The sequence below is a fragment of the Zalophus californianus genome, chromosome 3 (genome assembly GCF_009762305.2).
Source record: "Zalophus californianus isolate mZalCal1 chromosome 3, mZalCal1.pri.v2, whole genome shotgun sequence".
Lineage (NCBI taxonomy): Eukaryota > Metazoa > Chordata > Mammalia > Carnivora > Otariidae > Zalophus > Zalophus californianus.
The window spans coordinates 32696222-32712387 of record NC_045597.1 but is presented as its reverse complement, the minus strand read 5'-3'; positions in this window follow the sequence as shown (position 1 = coordinate 32712387).

Genomic DNA, 16166 nt, shown 5'->3' with positions numbered 1-16166 from the left:
TTGCCTTGGGTTTCCAGGCTAATTCATTTACCCTGACATTTACTTCTTATCTTTCATTAACTCTGCTGGCCCTGGTTTTCAGTCCTACATTCTGACTTCCCACCGCCCTTATGGGAGGCTAACTTTGCCAGAGAATTTCTCTTACCGTTAGAAGAGTAATTCAGCTTAAGTCAGCCAACAGGAGAGAATGTTGCTATTACTCTTAATAGGGCATATATTTTGTCTGCCAGCTTCTATTCCTTCTTATTTTAGTAGTGACTTCCATTAAGGAAGTCCGTTGTGTGTGGGTGTGGTAGGGTTATTTAAAAAAAGCCACCGGCCTTCCTCAGGCAGGGATGAGTCTCACCATCTGACCAGGGCTGCACACGCGTTCTTTTCCAGGACTCCAAACTGAGTGGGGTGAGGCAAAGACACAACAATTAAACAGAAAAAAGGCATTTGGAGCACATTCACTGCCATGGTGGAGCCCTGAAGATACTGCCATTTAATTCATGCTAACGAGACATCTGAGGCTTTCCCAGTTTCTGGTATTTTTAGGGCCTGGTTTTCTAACCTCCTTTTTAACTTTGTGAGTTTTCCCAAACTCTTCCAATAAATACATTCTGTGTACCTTAACTAGAGTCATTTTTTTTTTTTTTGTAGCTTGAGAGGGGTTAAAAACCCCACTAATCCACTCTTCCAAGAAAAGTACAGGAAAGAATACTGTTTTTCTGAAGCTAAAGACTTCAAGAAGGAAATACTAGGTCCTCCATTAATGGGAACTGGATTAGCAAGGTAAGGAGGCTGACCTTTCCTCACAAACAGAGCTGATTGCCTGGGGTCATGGGACATTTCCACCATTCATATGGCAGGCTTAGAAACACAACCAGTGAAGACTTAAATGCCTCAGCTCTCCAAAGATCTACGTGACTGCCTCCTGGATCTGTTTTTCTAGTTTCCCTCACACTGTTCCCAGTTCCTCTGTGTGTCTGCTGAGCTTGCCTTGCCTTGCCCCTCCCGGCCTTCCACGCTCCGGGCCAAGGCAAATTGCAGCCACTGTTCTTTCTCCAGTTCCTCACCTGGGAACTCCACACCACTTTCAAGGTACCCTTATTTCTCAGAGTATACCCCTAACCTCTCTACTCAGAGTGAAATGGAAGAGAAAGCGTGGTATTCTCTTCCAACTTTATTACATCTGGAAGGAGAGGACATTTTAAACAAATTCTGCAGTGACAGGAGAAAATTGTGATCACTTTTCTACAGTTGTCTCCATAGCCCTGAAAAAGAAACCTTACGTTATAAACCTGGCTTCTATTCTCCCTTTCTGTACCATGCTCCTCACTCTCAGGCGTAGAATCTTCAGGCAAATTTACAATTCCTTATAATAGGGTACTCTTTCACACTGAACAAGAGAGACCCAGCATCACCATGGGATAAAGACACAGTGGGTATAACATTTTAATATGTTGACAAGATTATGGGGTCAAGAATAAAACACAAACTTTACACAGGCTTATGTGGTTAGAGCTGTGCAGATTCCTACATTATGTACGAACTAAAGTTCCCCCCCGCAAAAAAGATGCTATATTGAATGAAATAATCTTATGACTCAGTATTGCAATAACATGTTATGCTCACATCATTTTCAAAATATTTGCCAAAGGCCAAGGGAGAGAACCATGTCAGGATGGGGTTGAAGTAAAAAAAAAATTACTGTAATATTTGTATTGCTAAATGTCCTAATGTTTTATTTTGGAAAACTGATAGCTAGCCTAGAGCAAAGAACACAGAGGGGGGCATGCTCCTTTGTACATCTTCTTTCAGAAGTAAGATGCTTTCCCTCCCTCTCCAAAGAAAGTATATGACTAGTCACCCAAACATTTCTGGAATGGACACGTCCAGGGCTGCTCAGAAGGAGAGCAAAGCAGGTGATGATAATATACTAAATAGATATCTTACTTGGATTTGAATTTATAATGCCAATTTCCTCCTTGAATAGGAAGTGCCTCCACTCCTCAGGAGGCTTTTTAAAGTAATAGGTTCAAGGAGACACCCTCCCTGACTTGGCAGAAATCCTACCCTGTGTGCCAGAGGCACATCCACGTGTAAGCAGCTGGCCTGTAAACAGAGAAAGGAACCTTGCCTCTGTAAGGTGTTCTCGTCTCTAAACTTACAAGCTGAGCACCTCCTACTGCCTCATCTCCTGTGTTGCCCTAGAGGCTTACTTCACTGCTATTAGCACTGTTTATAATATATTAGAATTGTTTGTTGATGCATTTTTCTTTCCTGCTAAGCTGCAGATTTCTTAAACCCAAACTGTGGCATCTTCAACTTTCTATCCTAAGCACCTAGCAAAGATCGGCCTGATATAAGCTGATTAATAAACATAAATATAACAATAAACAATATTTAAAAATAACTTTCTAACCTCTGACCTTATATTATCCTTACTTTCCTGTACTGTCTCATATTGTTGTTTTTATTCTCTTGTGTGCAGATTCTTCAAAAAGTCTGTGTCCACTGTGAAAATGTGAAGTTTTAAATTTTAGGTAAAATAGGTCACTTTCAAAGAGATGAAAACCAAATTCCTCCCATAGTGTGTTTATTTCAAATTCTTTAAAAAAATGAAAAAAAAAAAAAAAAGCCTGTTGTAGAATTGAAGTTTATATCCACTGCGAGAAAACATTTCAATCTTATTTCTAGGAATGTTACTGATTACTTCTCTCATAAGAATATGAAGGACAGACTAACACGATCAGGAACTAGCTCTCCCTGCTTGCCCTGCCTGCCTTCCCTGGGTGCCCATAGCACATCTGTCCCTCCTTGCTTCTGGAATTTTCCAGACTATCCCTAGAGCACACAGTCAGGTGTGAGCCAATGACCACCCAACTGGAATGATTTTTTTCTGCTTAATTCAGCAGAGATAAGATCACAATTCTTAACAATAAGCTTACATTAGAAACTAAGGGTAAATGAACAAAACGGAAATGAGCAAATTTACAGAGAGTAGCTCCTGGAAGTCTTCTTTTTTATGGTTTACGCAACATTGGATCATTGGGTGCTTAGATCTTATTCCATTCCTTTTCTAAGCTTCTGGGGTTTTCCTTCCGTACTCCCCAGTGACATTTCTACTATCTCATGCTATCTGACATAAGAATTGATGGTAGCCAAAACACTTTCAGAATGGTAGAGCAAGAGCCTCTGAAAATCACTTCTCCATAAAAGCAGTGAGGACTCTGGCAAAAATTATCAAAATTTTTCAGAACAAGTTCTCTGAAAACCTTTTCAGAACTCTGGAAATTAACCAAAGACTTGCAACAATGTAAGGAGCATTTATTCAAGAAAAATGACTGCGTATCAGTAAGAACAGTGAACTTTTTGGTATTTTAATGCCTTATTTGGTATTTCATGCCTCCCATCCCTCTATCCCCAGCTCTGCAGTAATCTGGGAAACCAACATGCTCTCAACTACTATATCTGTGAAAATCAGCAGATTAGAGGCCACTGGAGGGGGTGGAATGGGTTTGGAGTTTGGACAGCATTGGCTTGACTCTGTGACGCTAGCGCTCTTCACATAGGAACCTGACTTCAGGAACTCATTCAGTCCTCCCTTTCCGTTCTGCTCCCTTCTTGGTGCCCCTGCTATGCCAATGACAATCGCACTTCACCCAGGGCTTGAGGTGGAGTCAAAGAAGAAGTCAGTTAATTAAATAGAAACCACGAGAAGAAGAAACAAGGCCCAGATACGTTGGTCGAAGCACAGCAAGGTTGGAAGAGGCCTTTGAAGGGCTGCAGGGAAATCTTACGAAGAAATGGATGTTGGATGATTTGAATTTAAAATATATTTTTCTTTCCTTCTCTTTTCCCCTTAATGTTTTGATGGGCAACATAAAAACTTTTGGTAATAATTCTCATTTTTTGCTCTAAAATTGTGAGTGTGCCTATGGGTGTGTGAGGTCAAAACGACTCCATTTTTAAGGGTCAATTATCCTTAGCCATAAAGATTCAAACACCAAATACACCCAGGGATAGGGACTACAACAAAGATTTGGATTCACAAGAGTAAGAAAATTAAGGCTCTGGGGAAAATTAGCATACTGAGCCACTGTTTTATCCTACTTTGCCTCTGGGGAAAATTAGCATACTGAGCCACTGTTTTATCCTACTTTGCCTTATGAAAATATTTTTCATCTCTGTTATGCACCAAGCTGCTGTTTAGAATGCTTAAATAGTTTCAAACGGTTAACTGGTTAATATTGAGACATCAGTGCTTCAAGAGAGCCTTCTTAATTTCTAAAACAAGTTTCTCTTTCACAGAAATACTTTATGCCTATTAGTCTGGGAAAGTTTTTCTATTCCAAGGGAATGACTAGAACAAAACTTTTTGAGCCACTACAATATAACTTATATGTTTTATTCTAAAAAAATATTTCTATGTGCTTGAACATTATTTAACTGCTATAAATTCTCAGCGCTCTCAACTTGGCTGGGCACCATTAATGACTTCCTTTTGCTTCTTCCAGAGTCACTAACTGCCTTCCTGGTCTTTCTCAAACTAAGCAAAACTTAACGTGTCCTTCCCCCTAACTAGAGGGAGGTTTTATGGAGTGGTTAGTGGGGAGACAATGGAAATATACAGAGATGGATTCATAGTACAACATTTCAATATGTAAGGTCTAAAGCCAGGAATCATTAAACATGCTGCAAGTAATGGACATCCTTAGCAAAGGAAATGGAGAATTTATAATGTATCCATACCTGGAGACTGGGTAAGATCTTTCTTCTAGATCTCTTAATGGAAAAATCAATATAGCCTAAAATTTGAAACATTATTGGTTGCATCTTAACCCAGTGCTTCTGTTTAGCTACACTGGTTATGTGGCAGCATACAGAAGTTACCCTTTCTTCTCTTTATAATTATAAAATTTACACTGTGTCCATTAAAAATTAAGCTCAAGTTTGTTATGTTGATATGCATGTGATGTGTTCATGATGAAATCCTATGGCTAACTTTGAACGCTATGTTTTTATCAACAAAATGTCAAGAGTCCAAGGCAACCTCAGTTTCGTAGCAGCTGCAATTCAGCCTTTGCTCTTTTCCCAGCTGCTTTGACACACCCACCATGCACACATACCCACAAAGGAGGTAGAAGCTGTTCTTGTGCCCATGCTATGGTTTTTTAGGGTCAACAATACAGGGACATGGGATTTGGTGGCACGCCCAAAAGAGATCTTCCTGAAGTTTTACAGAGAGAGCTCGATGGGGGAATTTGATACTATTTTGTTTGTCAGTCAATGACCAAATCCTAGCTTCTAGGTGAAGAAAGTTTGCTCCCACAAAAGAAATCAGCATATATTTAAGAATGACTTACACTGGCAAAAACTAGTTAAAATACTTATTTTGTGTGTAAAAAGAATGCCCTCTATAACGGTCCAAGGATTATAAATTCAAAGTTTTAGTAGCCACAGTAAAACAGTGCAACAAGGGTGGGGGAAGTGGGCAGGAAGTAGAATAGGGATGCCTCGCTGAATAAAAGTCTGGTAGCCTGGGGTTGGTGCCCTTTTCCTCTATTGCATCTCTTCATGCTAATATTCTTGCTCTGGTTTCCAGGGAGGTTTCAGCTCATGGGTTTCTATCTCGGTAAGTTGTGATTCTCTGTATTCATTCATTGGTTGCTCCAATTTTGGGGCCAGTGGTTTGTCCTGGGACCTTACTTCTGTTACAGATCTAAGAGGAGTTGTTGCTTTTCCAGTTCAGCTTTTTACTTGTTAAAACAGAGTGGTGGCTTCCAAGCTTCTAATGTTGTGGACAGGAAACCATTCCTCATGCTAATGGGAAAAGGGACTTTTATCAGAACTATGAGCTGTGAGTTCATTGCTCCATTAACATGAGAAGTTTAGTTTGATTGGTAGAGTCACATTTGTGAAGAATCTGAAAGATGGGTGCCTTCGAGCAAGGTGGCCAGTACAGGAATCTCTGCCCCATGCTCCTGGGACGATGGGTGCCCCGTGCCCTCCTATAGTGTGACTAGTCTTGGTGGCATTGCAGAGAGGTAGAAATGGGCAGTGAGACAGAGAGGAAATGGGTTCCCAGAACTACCACTGGGACTGTGCTGTATTGGGCATGAGCGAAAAGGGAGCTAGAGAGGAAAGATAAAGACAGGCGAGTCTGAGAAGGACTGTTAATTAATATTTTCTCTCTGGGAATGGATTGTACTTCTCTCTGCACCCATCGCAAAATTTCAGGATACAAGAGAGGGGCACAAAGTAAAGTGCCCCTGAAGTGGTTTTCAAATGTGAACATCCTTAGGATTCCATCACTACTATTTTTTTGTTATAAAATCAAGTTTCAAAAGATGAAAATTTATTTAAAAACCTTGTATCCTGCTATATTAAACTGTAAACAATTTTACTATGGATGCATTTCTCCAATTTATTCCCACTTTGCAGGAAATTTTGTTAAAATTTCCAGCAGAGGAGAATATCGTGAACTTGGCTCAAACCCCATGACTTGGGGTGTAGCCCAGAAACAGCTGCTCGGGTAGTTTTCCCCTCCCTGCTGCTTTTTCCTCGTTCACAGTCCTGGGGTTTTGCTAAATGCCACCCGCAGAACAAAATTGTCTCAGTGCTGGTTGCCAACCAAAGAAAGGCAGTTAGCTGATTAAACAAAGCAGAAGATACCTTACTTCCTTTTTAAAGGTATGAAATCTACAGCTTTTTTGAAAGGGATCACAAAAAGTAGAGGGCATACAGCAGGCGATAAGTAGAAGCCACAAATTCCACCTTGAAGTCTTCGCTGCAACACTGTCCGTGGCCATCCTACAGGGTGTGGTGTGCAGGATGCCTGGGACAATGGGGGGCGGGGGTCCCCCAGGGCCCAGCCTGGGGTCCAGTGGCTCAGCACCTTCCCTGCTCTGAATCCTATCTAACTGAACCTACCTTTCCCCCTTATTCACTCCCTACCCCTCCCATCATAAATATATTTCTTTCTCCCTCTCCCCCTCCCTCCTCTCCCCACGCCCCACTCTTCTCTGTTAAACATGGTCCAAATTGAACTTGTCATTTTTACCCTTCAAGTACTACTTTATACTAAACACAAATTTCTACTGGCAATAGGGCCTTCCCCCGGGCTGCCCAGCTGCCACGGGGGTGATTAGGGTGTTTCCTGCAGCTGAAGGCTCTTGTAATTAGCAAGCCCTTCAGGCAGTCTGGACTCTGAATTTAGCTGCCATCTGGTATCATCTGTAAATGACAATGGCACTGTATCTTCTCTGTTGACTCAGCCCTGACTGCATCCCCACCCCACCCCAAGGAACCCTCAAAGAGATTTCACTGCCCAGCTTCTCATCAAGCCGTAACTATCAAGGCATCTTGGGCTCTAGTTAACTAGCCAGGAATTTCCGGAGCCCTCAGGAGGCTAAAGCAAAAGGCCACAATGGGCCAAATAGCATCTCCTGTCGCTCTATACCAGTGCTTCCCAAAGTATGGCTTCAAGACTGACAGCACTGGAATTATTGAGGAAGTTAATAGAAACAAATTCTTAGGTCCCACCTTAGACCCATAATCAGAAACTCTGAGGATGGTCCCATCAATCGGTGTTTTAACAAGCCTTCTAGGTCATTCCAATGCATGCCGAAGTTAGTGAACCACGCCTTTGGCTTCGCACCAGCACTTGACTGACATTTGAAGAAGGTCAATTCTTTCTTGTGGGGACTGTTATGTGCATTGTAGGATATTTAGTAGTATCTTATCCTCTACTCACCAGATTCTAGTAGCATTTCCTCAGTTGTGTCCATCCAAAATGTCTCCAGACAATTGACAAAATCGGCCCCCAGTTAAGAACTACGGCAGACCTGTGGTTCTCTACAGGTTCTGTGTCTAATTGCTTAGTGCTATCTGACCAGTGACCGTTGATGTGAAAAACTCTATGTACACTGTATGTAGAGTGTTGTGCATGCAGTACTTCTCAAGTTTTGATGTGCATGCAAGTCATCTGCGCATCTTGTTAAAAATAGTTCTAATTCCAGAAATTTGAGTTGGATGCTAACATGGTGCATTTTTAACAAGTTACAAGTGATACCCCTGTTGCTGCTTTGCAGACTACACTTTGATTAACAAGGTTCTATAAGATCTTAAAAGATTTATTGACTAAATGAATGAATAATTAAAAGATAAGCATGCCTTTTTAAGAATGTGTGAGCATTGTTTCCCTTTGTCATTGAACTCATTTAGAGAATTTCTTCCCTTTCATTATTTCTGTTTTAATTTTAAGAAAGATCAACTTTATTTTAGTAAATGTAGTTTATATATACAAAAATTCCAAAGATCTTTCATATGAATTATACTACATTTACAGATACATAAAAGTAAATGCCCAAAACTATTTCCTAGCCAGTGAAAGAGATAGCATGCTGATCTAACTCTTGATGAAGTCAACTAATGTCTCTTCAACACTTTCTCTGTGCAGACCATGCTAGTCAACCACTCATCTAAAAATATATGTACACCACCTGCCACACACACACACACACTTTCACCGTATGTATTTCCAAAATGATGTAAAAGTCATGTTTACTGGAACAGGTTGATGCCTCACGGTCAAACACTCACATAAAAAAAAAAAAAAAAAGAATCAGCCAACAGGGCTAACTTGTTTTCATTGTCGTCTCAGTTAGTGAGAAGCCAGTTTTAAATGATCTTCTATCACCATAAGAGAATGATGGCATTTGCCATTGCAGAAGTGGCAGGGTAATTTCCTTCTAAAGCTAATGAATACCGGGTGCTTGCTTTGTTTCTCAGTTAATCCATTGACAGATGTGGCTCTGGGGTGCAAAGAAGTCTGAAACCTTGGGGATCGAGAAATATCTTTTTTTTTTTTTTAAGAAGTTAAAGGGCTTTCTTTTTCTTTTCTTTTTTTTCTTTTTTTGGTTTAGATTGGAAAACGCCCAGAGAAAGGCACACCATATATTCCTGTATACACAATGATACTGCATGATGGGTAATAGGGAAAATATCAAACTTGACATACTGTGTTGCACAAAGTCTTAGGACAGAACTATGTGGTGTTCCTCAGTTTCACATGGACTCATCTTCAGCGCAGCATCCTGACATGCCACTACCCTTCAATTTAAGGTGTGCTTGTGTTGCAAATAAATCACTGGCCACTATGAATACATTGTACTCAAGGTGTACTCTTTTCAGAAGCACATGCATTCTCATTTTACAATGTGTGTTGGAGACTTACTAGCTAGTCAATAAGCCTGTTTCCTCTCCCTCCTGGGTACATGGCTAGACTATGTTTCCCAGTTTCCCTTGTAATCACTACTACTGAACTGATTTTTGCTCACTAAAATGTGGGTGAATCTGACGTGTTCTGTGTCCACCCCTGGTCCATGAAATCTTCCCATGAATGATCCTCCAGGCTCTGAAGCTTTTTGCCGGCCAGATACAGATGAGCACAGTGATCTTGGAAGCCGTGTTTTGAAGATGGAGAAAGCAAAATATGAAGAGGCCTGGGTCCCTGTTTGGAGGGAGCCGTTCGCTAGTCAGACACACTAGTTTTGGTCTTTATGTAAGTGAGAAATAATTTCTCTTATACATGAGCCATTATACATTTTTCAGATTCATTTGTTCCAACTGCTGGCATTACCCTAATTAACAATGTATTTCTCATATAGAATTGTTACATTTGCAGAGGTGCCCTTTTTCTATCGTAGATGCTGCCGCCACAAGTTACTCTGGCTTCTTGTCCTCCTTTTTTGGCTAATCCTAAATTACATCATCCTCCGTTAGGTACTGATCACTATTCTATACTTACCTAGCCAACCTATTTCAGTCCCTCATTAAGTATCTCATTTTAAAGCTCATTGGTGGAAAGATGTAGGAAACAGCAAGAGGGAGGGGAAAAAGCAACACAAATCCTCCCCACTGCTCTTGTTCCTGCACTCTCTGGACAATCCTTCCTCCATCTTTTCCTTTGTCCCCTTACCCTTTATCCATCTTGGATGTTCTTCCTATTTGTCATCATTTTATAGACTTTTCATTCTTATGTATCACCATGCTAGAGTCTCATTACTGCTTTTGATTTTATAATTTTAACTCTGTCTGCACAACCAGCCTAACTATTCCATATTCCCTCCATCATGGGACATCTTATCACATAAACATATAATTCTAGATATCACAGAAGGCATGAGTGCGAGAGGATCACAAAGAGAGAAGAGAATCAGTAGGAGAGTCCCGAAGCACTTCAGCAGGGCAGTGCTGGGCCACCGAAGCCAAGGGAAGAGACTGTTTAAATAAGATGGAATAGTCAATGATGTTGGATGTGGCTGAGATGTCAGCCATCATAAGAACTGAAAAGTGTCCTATACATTTGGCAATAGAGATCATCAATGACCTCCATGAGGGCTATTCTGATGGAGTGATCAGAAAGAAGTTAGACTGGGTAAGTGTTAGAGAGTGGGAGATGCAGAAATAAATAAGTGTATATAGACAACTCTTTTCAGAATATTGTGAAGAATAAAACAATCAGGAACCTAAGGAAATGAAGCAGAGAATACAAACTTTGCATGGCAAATCTGGAGTAGTGAAAAAAAGGGTCAAGAAAGACTTGGATGAGCAGAGTTATAGACCCAGGTTGAATGATGAGTAAGTAGCCCACTGAATGAAAAAATGAGTAAGGGGAGGGGTGATATGAAGAGTAGAAATTGAGAGGGCAAAAGATGAACTTTTTCTACTGAACAATTATGTCTATAGATGAGTCTGGCAGCCTTTTTTTCCTCTAAGGAAATCATATTCCCATAAATAAGAAAACATTATTATGAATGATCAGAGATAGAAAGGGGGAGATGAGAATTATAACTAACACTTAAATTTACATATACACATACTTATATATATTTACTTACACTGTAGAAAGATTTACTGTTAAAAGCCTATCAAAACGGAGCTGAAATACTGAATAGATAAGTTGGTCTCCCAGCTATATCAAAATTCATACTGAGATAAAAAAAATCATTCATTTTTTTTTATTTGCATAACTGAGCATATCATTTCTCGTACCACAAGTATCTACTATGTTCTGGTCTTAATGTTTAAAGATTATAGGACACTGACATAGTCAGTACTTTAAGGCCCAAGGATGCTATGTAACAGCTGAATTGAACAAAAATGGAATCAGAAAATATCTAAGAAGGACATGGACCTTCTTCATTCTAATGAGCAGGCTATATAATATGTATCACTTCAATTTCACTACCTAACATAAGGAATCACCAGGGAATAAAATCATACTTTTTTTTTTTTTTTTTGCTACTGCTAAGATAGTAATAAAGAACAATGATGAAGTAACAGGACAACAGTGAGCTGATTATTTAATAATAGTGTACCCATGATAAAAACAGTACTTTTTATTTAAAAAAAAATTTTTTTAATATTTTTTTATTTGTCAGAGAGAGAGAGAGTGTGTGAGTGCACAAGCAGGGGGAGTGGCAGGCAGAGGGAGAAACAGGCCCATGACCCTGGGATCATGACATGAGCTGAAGGCAGACATTTAACCAACTGAGCCACCCAGGCATTTCTAAAAGCAATATTTTTTCAAAGATATATTCTTTATTCTATTCTACAGCTAACCTTCACTAAATAAACATAGCAGAGTTCCATAATTCAATTTCATTCAATTTGATTCAGTTCAATCCAGTTCAGCTCTATTCAATTCAACTAAATACATACATACATCTCACACACACACACACACACACACACACACATATTTAGGAAATCAAAGCCATACCAAAACTTGGGTTTTGAAAAGAATTGATTTTTTTCAGAGTACAAATATATCTGACTACATCATTAAACATATATATGATGACATAAATATATAGAAATAATATGACTACATCATAGAGTATGAAAACATTATTTTGAACTTAGAAATTTTGGCAAGAGGTTTTACAGCAGAAATGTCACAAGTAAAAAGCATGTGCCAAACGCATGCTTGGGGATATTTTGGAGAAATTAAATGCTTTCTTAATCGCAGTTATCAGTTATCACACATTGATGCTTCTTATTGCTGTTAGCAACTTTAAGAAACAAAATCCCAAAATCTTTTTCTCAGAATTATACAAACTGAAATGGCATTCTGGAATCTCTATCTGTTGCCATCTAAGAACACTGGGGAGTTAGGAAGAGAATAATCTGGGGAAAGATAGGAATGGCATCTTGATGAGAGGCTTGGGGACATTAGGAACACAGTAGCTGGCTAGTGAGAAACTTCCTATGGATGCGTGTTAATTTGCTAGGGCTGTCCTAGTAAAGAATCCCAGGTGGGGTGACTTAAAATAAATGTATTGCCTCACAGTTCTGGAGGCTAAAAGTCCAAACGTATTGCTAGGGTCATGCTCCTTCTGAAACCTATAGAGAAGAATCTTTCCTTGCCTCTTTCCAGCTTCTGGAATCTTTAAAAATTCTTGGTGTTCACTTGGCTTGCAGCTACATCACTCCAATCCCTACCTCTATTGTCACACAGCATTCTCTCTGTGTGTCAGAATCTTCACATGGGTGTTTTCCTCTTCTTACAAGAACACTAGTCAGATTGGATTAGGGCCTACACTAATGACCTCACCTTAACTTAATTACATCTGTAAAGACTCTATTTCCAAATAAGGTCACATTCACAGGTGTCAGGGACTTTAATATATCTTTTTGAGGGACACAATTCAACCCATAACAGCAGATAGGACTTGGATACTTTTGTAGGGAAAGTGGTGTCTAATATTCTGTATTAGGCTCTCAGCAGAACTGTTCTGTGTCTAATGTTACCTGTGCTGTTATCCCCAAATTTTCAATAAACTTCTACCACTTCCTGAGCAGCATTTTCACAAAATCAAGGTGAAGGACCTTTGTTCCATGCCTTAACCAGTGCGGGACAGAAAGAAGAGAACAGATTTGAGCACTAAACAATATGGAATATAAGCTAAGTTTCTGTAATAAAGAAAACCCAAACACAGTGGCTTAAATAAAGCAGAAGTTCAATTCTCTCTCATTTTATCGTCCATGGGTAGGCCACCAGACCACGTCAGACGGGCAATTCTGCACAAGTCTAGCAAGGGACCCAAGTTAGTGAGTACTTCTGGGTCCAAGCTGACTATTCCATTGTTACCATTCCCTAGCCCGCAGAAAGTAAGAAAGAGAAAATAAAGGCAAACAGCTTCCTTTTTGAAGGACGGGATTCAGAAGTTGCAAACATTGCTTCCTCTTCTATATCTCTGGCCAGAACTTAGTTAAATGGTCACATCTGGGTGCAGAAGAGTCTGGGAAATGTAGTCTTTACCTAACCAATGGTATTCCTTCCTGAAAAATGATATGGGGGGATTCTACTTCAAATAATAAGAGAGAAAATGGATACTGGGGGATAATTAGTAGTCTCTACCAAGGATAATAGTTACATGAGTGAGACTGGGAGTTCACTGAGAATAAGAAATTGTAGTTAGAGGTAACCAAGTTAAGCTCCCAGGAATTCTCAGAGACCCCAGGACTTCTAAAAGATAGCAAAGCATTGGAAAGCGTACGGTCGGGGAGGTAAATGGTGTTTGGCAGAGGGCCTAACCAATATACATATTTTTTATTTTCAAAGTATATGGTGACCACAGCTAATAACTAAATTTTATATAGTAAAGGAGGGAGCCTTGTGTTGGACTTACAGCATTAAAAAATTTATTTATACAAAAATTTATATAAAAATTTATTTATTTATTTTTAAGGTTTTTTTTTTATTTCAGAGACTGAGCAAGGGAGAGCAGAGAGGCAGAGCAGAGAGGGGGAAGCAGACTCCCCGCTGAGCAGGGAGCCCCACGCAGGGCTCAATCCCAGGACCCCGAGATCATGACCTGAGCTTAACTGGTATTAAACTGAGCCACCCAGGTGCCCCTCAGCATTAAAAAAAATTTTTTTAAAGGAGGAACTACAGTGAACTACGTTAAAGAAGTATTGCAAATCTGTAAATAAATGCTGATCTGTAATCAACACATATTTATTGAAAAACAAGCAACGAAAAAATTTTAGAGAGAAATCACAGGAATCATAAGGGGTAAAAAAACCTAAGAAAGTCAACTTCATTTGAGATTTAAAACAAAGCACTAAATTTATAATGCTGATACATATATATATATTATATATTATATATTATATACGCATATATATCTTATAATGGTATATAACTGACCCTTGAACAACATGGAGGTTGAGGATGCCAATACCCCTGCTCCCATGCAGTTGAAAATCTGTGTATAACTTTTGACTCTCCAAAAACTTGACTACTAGTAACCTACTGTTGACCAAAAACCTTACTGATAACATAAATAGTTGATTAACACATATTTTGTATGTTATATAATACATACAGTCATAAAAATATACGTTTATAATTTTTAATTTGTAATATATAATAGGTAGTGAATAATATATAATACATATGTAGTCTTACAAAAAAGTTAGCTAGAGAAAAGAAAATGTTATTAATAAAATCATAAGGAGGAGAAAATACATTTACAGTGCTGTACCGTGCTTTTCCACAAATTCTACGTATAAGTGAACTCACCCAATGCAAACCCACGTTATTCAAGCTACTGTTACTATGTGTTTTAATGTTACTACGTATACCTCATAAAGTTTTAGTAGCAAGCTATGAGGAGAAGACCAAAACATTCTGAGTAATAAATTTAACGCATTGTTTCTTAAACCACTTTGAAAACAGACATTCATTTGGATGTATAACTAATCTAACATTTGTTCTAAAATCAGTTCATGAAAAACTACCACAAACAACACTTACTGGTGAAACATCCAAAACTCTTCCCTCAGCTTGAGCATAGTTAAAGATTATCACTATCACACTGTGTTGGAATTTTCAGCCAGTGCAATTAGGCAAACAAACACACAAAAACTCCCTCACCCACACACAAAAGTAACAGAAAAAATAACTAAGAAATAGGACTGTAAGCTTGTATTCTTTTTTCCTGACAGACAACATAATTGTGTATTTAGAAAATGTGGAAGAATTTATATGCAAACTACTAGAATTTAGCAATGTCCAAAAAAACCAATATAAAAAAATCAATTTTATTTTTATATACCAGTAGCAAATAGAAAATAAAATTTAAAAATATACTGTATTTATGAATAGAATCAAAAAGCATCAATTACCTAGTAATAAATTGAAGATATTCAAGACTTCTATACTAAAAACATTATTAAGGTTATTAAGGAGAACTGAAATAAAAAGATATATATCATGTTCATAGATTGGATGACAAAATTATTTAGATAGCAATCCTTCTCAAACTGTTCAACTGTTTTGTAGATATATAACAATCTCAAAATCTCAGTAAGTCGTTTATGGAAAATGACAGTCTTTAATAACATTTATATGGAAATGGAAAGGCAAAGGATAGTTAAGTCAATTTGGATTCAAAAAACAAAGCAGGAGGATTTACCCTACCAGAGAGCAAGACCTACTGGAGGCTAATTAAGACAGCTGGTATTGATTCAAGTACAGTAAAGTAGAACTGTGTAGCAGGAGAGACCTACCTTCTCCCAAAAAGCAATCCACACATACACAAATGCCAGATTTATGTTACACTGTAGTACAGTAGAAGGTCTTTTCAGTAAGTGGTGTTGGGTCAATTGTTAACCACATGGAAAAAATCTTGACCTCACACCATAGACAAAAATCAATTCCAGATGTATCAAGATTTAAATTTAAAAGGTAAAAATAACAAGAATTTAGAAAAATCATGGGAGAATATTTTTGTGATGTTGAAGTAGGCAAAAATTTCTTAAATAAAACACAAATACACTAATTTGAAAAGAAAAAATAATAAATTCAACTATATTAACATTATGAACTTTATTTTATTAAAAGACACCTTAATGGAGTGAGAAAGCAAGCCTCACCATGGGACATGACATTTCCATTCATATACCTGAAAAAGACAGTACCTAGAATTATATAAAGGGTACTTATTGATTAAAAAGAACTAAACATCTCAGGGGCACCTGGGTGGCTTAGTTGGTTAAGCATCCAACTCTTGAGTTTGGCTCAGGTCATGATCTTAGGGTCGTGAAATCAAGCCCTGAGTTGGGTTCAGGGCTGGGCATGGAGCCTGCTTGAGATTCTCTCTCTA